Consider the following 8378-nt stretch of genomic DNA (forward strand, 5'->3'; position numbering starts at 1 on the left):
GCGTGCAGGCCGTTTTATGTTTGACATGCTTGGCGCAAATGGAATGTAGCTGACTGTCGCCTGGTGGAATTTTTGTTGAAATATGTCAACATTTGTTGACATTCAACGCGTGGAATGACGAACAAACAATTTGTTGACGGCCTGTTCCCAGTGTCCTTCTACCAAAGGCGGCGAAATGGCAGTTCGAAATTCAGATATCACACAGACCCACGTTCGCATTTCGAATTGTTTGGACGCTGAGAGCGAGCGCGACGCTGCAGCGTAAAGCAGCTGGCGGCGGACGTGTTGCAGCGGAGGTGAGGAGCCGGCCGCCGCCGCGCCGCCGACCTGCCGCCGGCCGCTCAACCTCCACGTCGTCGGGGCCGGAGCCGGAGCTGGAGCGGCGCCGCGCCGCCTCCACTTCGTCGGCCGCCTCGCTCACCGAGCCGGAGGGCGCCAGCGACGACGGCCTCGACCTCAGCGGGCTGGTGGAGCGGGCCAGGTCAGCGCCGGAGGAAGGGGGGGGGGGGGCGCGCGGCCTGGCCGGCCAGCGGCCAGCGCTGCCACGCAGCCCGATGCTGTGCTGGCGGTGTGACGTGGATCAGGATGATGATCGCTGCTCTGATGGCGTGACGTGGGACGTGACTTGATAGCGTGACGTGACGTGGCCGTGACCTCCCACAGCCCGGTGCCCGAGTTCACGCTGGTCACTCGCAAGCGTCACTCGGAGCGCCCGGCGGTGGCTCCGCCCCCTGCGTCAACCGCCACTCCGGAACGCTACATCCCTGGCATCACGCCCAAGCCCCGCCCCATCCGCGCCGTGCGACCAGTCAGCCCGTCGGATGAGGAACCGACCCCGCCCGCACACGTCACATCCGGCCAATCGACGAGCGCAGGCGGCGTGACGTCACCCATCGAAGCGTTCCCCAGCCTGGGCTCTGCGTTCCCGGCCCTGAATGGCGAGGCCATCGGATCGGCTGCTGGAGCTGCTGGGCTGTCTCCGACCTCGTGAGTAAGACGTGACGCATCTGCCGAGCTCAAGCTGTCTCGTAATGTCAGCCTGGTAACGAGGGGAACGTGTTGCTTGGCACGGAACAGGTGGTCTAGGCGATAACTTCGTGCCATGTGGGACGGAGATGATTAAGGCGGCGAAAAATATCGAAACAGTACAGTCATCAAGCGCAAAATCAACGACCAGGCTTGCACAGTGACAGTGACACCTCCAAGCAGCTGTCTTTGCCAGCATGATACATTTATCATTTTGGATACGCCAACAACTATGATTATCATTTTGGATGCGCCAACAACATTTTTATTAAATAAACTCGATATTTGTTTTCATTTGGGATATTTGTATGGCAAATTAGTCCCGACGGCTTCAGCCGTGTCACCTACTTCCACCCCGTGGTGGAGCCGACTTTAAGTTTTCATGAAGCATTCCCTGTGTTTAGGATCCCTTTGCGTCTGTACTTTACTGAACATTTGTTTGTTTGTTTCACGCTCACCTCTGGAGTTCTCCTTGATACTACAAGTAGCTGTGTGGGGGTTGCTTCATCCCAGATGTTAAAAAGACATCCTTCATTTTCATCGCAACCTCCCCATTATTGATCCTGAGCTCTTCAGATGGTCAAACCAGCTCGTTTCATGCCTTGATGCAGGAGCTGTTTGCCTCGCTATTCCAGAACAGTGGTGTTTGGGGGAGCTCACGTGGGTGGGTGTTGCATGTACGATGCAGGAGCTGTTTGCCTCGCTATTCCAGAACAGTGGTGTTTGGGAGAGCCCACGTGGGTGGGTGTTGCATGTACGATGCAGGAGCTGTTTACCTCGCTACTCCAGAACAGTGGTGTTTTGGGGAGTCCACGCGGGTGGGTGTCGCATGCCTTGGTGCAGGAGCTGTTTGCCTCGCCATTCCAGAACAGTGGTGTTTTGGGCAGCCCACGTGGGTGGGTGTTACATGCACGATGCGGATTTTGCCGCCATACCGATGATGATGACGATTTGGGCTTTGAGGCGCACATGTTGGTCATATGGCGCCCATAACCTACTTTTTATCTAACGGATGCATGAAAAAGGTGTGGAGATAAGGCTACGTCCGATGTATGACATGAAATTGTATGGCTTCAAGATAACGAAAAATATGACTCGAGTCGTCTCCCAACATACCATGGGGCGTTTAGCGCACGGGCCCCGATCCAAAATGGCGCATGCGTTCCGGGGCGAGGTGGGCACAATCTATCAAGACATGCCGTACGGTGTAACGATCCCCGCAGCGAAAACATTGTGGTTGGCCTTCCCCACATAACAGGTATCGGTGAGTTGCCTATGTGTGTCCGTTTCTCAGGCGGCAAAGTGTCACTTCATCCCGCCTCACCTTACGACAGCTAGACGTCCATGGTCCCAACTGGGACGGTATCCCGCTCAGTTTATTGGCAGCATGCACATCCCAATTTGCTTGCCACTGCTTTAACATGAATGCAGATACTACTGTATGTAGGGTCGTTAGCAGTGACTGTCACAGTGGGCATGTGATTTACGCGTATGGCGCACCTTGCTGTCGCATCAGCTTCTTCATTACCCAATATGCCAACGTGGCTCGGTATCCAGCAGCATACCACCTGCTTCTCAGATCGGGACAGTGTAGTAACAAGAATTCAGATATTCTGAACGACGGGATGTGATGAATCAAAATCCTGCAATGCCACAAGACTACTAAGAGAGTCGATAACACTAAGTGTTGATCGTCACTGTCAACTTCTATAAAATGAAGTGCTTTAAGAATGGCTATTAGCTCGGCTGTGAAGACCGATGCGTGACCAGGCAAAGCAAAAGACCGTGTAACAGGACCCTGCACAAAGGCGTATCCAACACCGGCATCCGCTTTGGATCCGTCCGTGCAGGTCTTCTTGTGATCCGGGTATGGCGCGATCAACTCCGGAGACCTCGGCCGAAACTCGTCCGGGGACTCGAGCTTGTCTTCCGTGTCGATGACCCAGCCTGTCCCACTCCAGAACCGATCGCGAAGCGCACCTCTCGTAATCACGGCCGGAGGGACGCAGGTGTGGTCCGGCACCTGCATCACTCACACGGGCTCGCGTGCCTCGCGTCGTTCACAAGCAGTAATACGGTGCGTTGACTTGCGATGGCGCAAGATTAAATTTGAAACCATCAGGATTAAAAATGGATGGAAACCCATATTCTACTCATAGCATGGACACGAGTGTTACTAAAACTGGGCTAATTGAATGAATGGTGACAAGACAGAGGTAGAGTAATATAAAAGCAAGCACGATTTCAAACGTTGACATTCGGTCGCTGCACACCTTCAGTCATGCACAAATTCCATCCAAGCACGTCCAACGCTTCTGTAATGGATTTGGATCCTCAGATATTATTTGTTTTGCCCCACCGCTGTAATAAAACCGCAGCGGCCCGTGCTGCAAATGACGGGTTAATATAGCTAAATAAGCCGAGTGCCTGACACTATAACGGCCGGAGTGCTTTCCTGTGTGGTTAACAACCGGCTCGTCGGCGCGAAAGCTCCTGATCGTGTCTGCTCAACTCCGCATTAAACCGTCTACCAACTGTCTTGGATAGTTGGTAAACGGTAAACGGTACCAACGGTTAAATAGAAATCGGGCCGTATTATTTTCAGAACACAAACATGCTGGCGGTTTGATCAAACGGCGTATGTCTGCAGCCTTGCAATATCGGCTTTATTTCCCCAATTCAATTACTAGTGGAAACGAACAGTTCTCCAATCGTAAAAAGTTGGGTAGCATGGGTCCAAGCTGGATCGAGATCTCGGCAACCATACCTACCAGCGAGGCGAGACTAGCGTATGGTGACGAAAGAGAAGGCGGTAAGCACCTGAACAAAAGCGCGCGTCGATGTGTGCGCTTGGTCAGGCGCTGTCCTGGCCGAACCATGGGCTCGCCGGCCCTCAGCCAGACGTTTTCCAGGGTCGGTGTCAGCCCTCGGCGGCCGGGCAGGTCGAGACGCGTCGATCGATGTCAGCCCTCGGCGACCGGGCAGGTCGAGACGCGACGATCGGTGTCAGCCCTCGGCGACCGGCAGGTCGAGACGCGACGATCGATGTCAGCCCTCGGCGACCGGCAGGTCGAGACGCAACGATCGATGTCAGCCCTCGGCGACCGGCGGGTCGAGACGCGACGATCGATGTCAGCCCTCGGCGACCGGCAGGTCGAGACGCAACGCTAACTGTACGACGCAGGCGACAGTATTAGCTGCGGGTCACCGACGAATCTGCCCGACCCAAAGGCTGGCTGATCATGGGGCGGGAAGCAGCCAGTGTCAGATTTTTCGAAACCGATCCCAAATACAAAACCTTGTGACTTGAACCAAGACCGATCGGTCCGTGAAAACGACACAGGAATGTAGCCGTGTTATTGCGGTCAACCACCTGAGATATTTGAATTCCTCGCAATACTTTTGTCACAGCTGTAAAACTGAAAATCTTTGTGCATTCATAAAGGTGCCTGTCTGAAAATCTTGACTCACAATCATCATTTTTTAAAGCAGATGACTTGTGTATATATGAATGTATGCGTTTATGTATTTAAGGTGCAAAATAATAGTCATCGTTGGGCGCACGAATGGCGAAACTGAGACAAAAAGTACATCACTTCCTTGATAGCCACTTGAACCACCGTCATAAAATCTTAAAACTAATCCATCCATTGCATCTGCTACCCTAATTGCGTTACTCAGTTTACGAAATTGACGAGAAAGCGTTAAAAACTGCAGTGTCCAAAAACCTGATCCGGATATTTTTTAAATTTGATCCGAACTCTTTGAATGGATGGATTTCTGGGATCAACGCTCACGCTAAGCAGCGCTTGTTGTGTGAGCCCTGACCCCACCATCCGATCGCGCAATCCCAGGCAACGGCAGAATTCAGTGGCGAAAGCTTAACGTGCCGCAATGCTCGGCACGGTCCGTCCTGCCCTCTGACGTCAACTGACCTTTAGCGCGACCGCTGCTGCCGGCCGCAGGCCATACCTGTCAAGGGCAAATAGCGAGCGCTCTAAAGCGACTCGAACCCACCCCGCCACGGGTGGGTGGATCGGAAGGCAGGGGATCTAACCAACTGAGCCGCCGGGACGGACATATCATATATCGTATGATATAGGCGGGAATGTGGTTAGATCGCAGACAACTTACAAAATCGCTAGACTGGAGACTTCTTTATAAAAAACCAAACCCAGACCAGAATGTTGAGGCGCACCAGTGTAGCGCACAACACGTGTTGCCAAGTGTCTGGGCCTTGAAAAGTCCTCATCTTCACGCCGTCCCGGTACCTGTAACAGACGTCCCCGCACTTGCTCACGCCCTGCCTGACAGCCACCGACGCTCCATCCCATCTGACGCACCTGTGTTTGTTTATTGAGAGTTGGTGAAATAAATGAATTGGGTCGCGGGACCGCGATGCATGGCTGCGTTGATAACCCTGGAGTAATGACTTGATGAGGAGCCAAGGTCACTGATGCTCGACTCAGGGAGACTTTGCGCTCCTGCGTCGTCGATATAGCGGACAAAGCATCACCGCCAGTTGTTATCGTTGATTGAGCCGACCCGAACTCCCGCTATCGTCGTCCTGTGACCAGGCGGTGCGCCGCCCATCGTCACGGGCCGCCGCTCGGCTCTGTTGCAGGGAGAAGCCGAGGGAGACGCGCAGGTCATCCAGGAAGGGCGCGCGCGGTCGGCCCCTGGACCTGAGCGGCGCACCGGCCGCCGTCCCGCCCCCCGCGCCGTCGGGCGCCGCCCAGCCGAGTCCGAGGTCAACCGGTGCCCCTCGGCGGCCCGTCTGGGGTCACAGTCGGCCAGGTAATCAGGCTGTGGGAGGGACGTTACGCACACGGGCTTTCGTGGAAAGGTCAGACACGAAACACCTCTTGCCTCTTGATTTATGAGTGGGTTGCAAACCCTTGCACTGAACCGATCCAGAGAGGGATGGTGGGAAGGCCCGTTTCATGCTGCGTGACACGTCCATTATTGCGATGGCCTGATGTGGAAGTTCCACTGATCCTGGCTGCGTATTCCTGAGGATGAAGTCTCCTACTAAAGTTATTGTGGACTGTGCTGCTATTGTATTCTTATATAAATATGAAAACCTAACATCCTAAGCATCGCCGGGCAAGCTGGGCCGACTTCTCCGGGCAGACAAGGCGCGTGCCTGGTCCCCGAGCCGGGAACGTGAAGGCACTTCGCTGCGCAGCCGTTCAGGGCCCGTGTGTATCTGGACTGTTTTCACTGGGCGGTCGGACTCCTGAACGGACGATGCGGGGCCCGGGGCGGCCGATGTCGGGCGCGGAGCGGCCGATGTCGGGCTCTAACGGCTGATGTTGGGTCCTAAGTGGCTGGTGTCGGACTCCTGAGCGGCTGATGTGGGGCTCTGAGCGGCTAATGTCGAGTCCCGAGCGCTGATCTCAGACCCTAAGTGGCTGATGTCAGACCCTAAGTGACTGATTTCAGACCCTAAGTGGCTGATGTCAGACCCTAAGTGGCTGATGTTCAGACCCTAAGTGGCTGGTGTCAGACCCAAAGTGGCTGATGTCAGATCCTAAGTGGCTGATGTCAGACCCTAATCGGTTGATGTCAGACCCCAAGCGGTTGATGTCGGGCCCTAAGCGGTTGATGTCGGGCCCTGAGTGGTTGGTATCGGGTCCTGACCGACCAGTGGCGGGCCCTGGGCGGTCGATGTCGGCCCACTCGTCCCGAGAGGCCCCACATCAGCCGCTCACTCCGTCGCACCTAGGGGCCCTCCGCGGCTGACGGCCCTCGCCCAGGGGCCCTAAGCCGCTCTTAGCAGCTGGGGGTCCACGAGGCCGAGCTGCAGCTCCTGCTGTGTTGTAATCGCGCCGTACCCTGGCTGCGGTGTTGACGCCACATACGCCACTCACGCCAGCATACCGCCCGTGCAAAGAACACATGTCTCGTGATTCACTTGAAAGTGACCAACGGGGTGTTGTCGCGAAACAGGATCAGTATTCCATACCCACCACTGCAGCTTGCGGCAGGGCTCATGTCGTTGACCGGTACCAGCAGCAACGGCTTCCGCCCGCACCCATGACATGCGGTCTTGTGTAATACAGTCTGGGCTTGTGTTTCGGCTTACGAAACTCTTGGCCGAGTTCTGGCCGCCTGTCATGCTAAGATTTAAAATGCATGTGTGGTGATTTGGTGTTTTAGGTGCGTCGGCATCGGGGCTGTTTTACGCCCACATTAAAGATGCATTAAAGACACTCCAGGGGCCTGGCGTGCGTGTTACGCGGGCCGTTACAACTCGTACCCCGGACCCGGTGGCCGGGTGGGGCCATGCATGCTTCGGCACGGAGAGTCGTCTGGCCCAGACCGCAGGTGTCCGGTTTGTAGGTCGATGGTGCGGGTGAGAACTGCGTGTATTCTGACGCTTTTTACTCCCCTGCTGGCATTGTTCACGCGAGACAAGAGACTGCACATTGAGCCCCGATCACGTGGTGCGTCAATCTGCCTGCTGCGCCGAGTTGTTTTGAGCGCCGCGCGGCTTCAGTGTGACTGTGCTATCGGCGCCGCTCTGTGGGCCTGACGCCCGCCTGTGGGCCTGACGCCGCTGTGTGGGCCTGACGCCGCTCTGTGGGCCCTGCCTGACGGCCGGTTTGCGGCAGACTCGGAGTCGGCCTCGTCGCTAGCTGATATTATGGCCGAGGAAGAGAGCGCCGGTCGGCCGGCCGTGCCGTCGGCTCCGTCTCCGGCTCCGGCTCCGGCTCCGGCTCCGGCTCCGGTTCCGGCTCCGGCTCCGGCTCCCGCTCCCGCTCCGGCCCCGGCCCCGGCGGCGGCGGCGGCGGCCAGCTCTCCCACGTCGCCGGGCGGCGGCGCGGAGGGCGTGTGGGGCGGACCAGCGTCTCCGCCGTCCGCTGGCGCCGGCGCCGCCTCGCTGGCCGACATCATCCGCCAGGAGCGGCGCCGCCTCCACAACCGGCAGCTCATGAGCGACAAGTCGCTGGCGCTCATACAGGTGCATAGGACGGGCCGCGCCGCTGCCGCCCGACCGCCCGCCGGCCCGCGGGGGCGCGCAGTGTGCGTGCGTGCGTGCGTGCGTGTGTGGTGTGTGTGTGTGTGTGTGTGTGTGTGTGTGTGTGTGTGTGTGTGTGTGTGTGTGTGTGTGTGTGTGTGTGTGTGTGTGTGTGTGTGTGTGTGCATGCGTGCGTGCGTGCGTGCGTGTGGGTGCGTGCGTGCGTGCGTACGTGTGCGTGCTGCAGTGCCGTGGAACGTGATCAATGCCTGCTTGTCTGGAACTTAGTGCGCCTCGCTGTGCGGTATTATTGAGCGTGCTGTGGTGGACCCAGGGCACGTCGTGGGCTCGAGTCGACCTTTACGGCTGGTTGATCCGCGCCGTGGCA

At 57.0% G+C, this 8378-nt stretch overlaps 1 long non-coding RNA gene across 1 annotated transcript; it reads left to right on the forward strand.

Annotated features, from left to right (window-relative positions):
- The first annotated feature begins 442 nt into the window (after window positions 1-442).
- LOC119103358 (uncharacterized) lies at window positions 443-6359 on the forward strand. The gene is made up of 3 exons (XR_005094748.1): window positions 443-481; window positions 664-987; window positions 5651-6359. It is a non-coding gene; the product is annotated as an uncharacterized LOC119103358 (long non-coding RNA).
- The last annotated feature ends 2019 nt before the right edge of the window (window positions 6360-8378 follow it).

Source organism: Pollicipes pollicipes, unplaced genomic scaffold (genome assembly GCF_011947565.3).
Source record: "Pollicipes pollicipes isolate AB1234 unplaced genomic scaffold, Ppol_2.1 Scaffold_5724;HRSCAF=6776_pilon_pilon_pilon, whole genome shotgun sequence".
Taxonomy (NCBI): domain Eukaryota; kingdom Metazoa; phylum Arthropoda; class Thecostraca; order Pollicipedomorpha; family Pollicipedidae; genus Pollicipes; species Pollicipes pollicipes.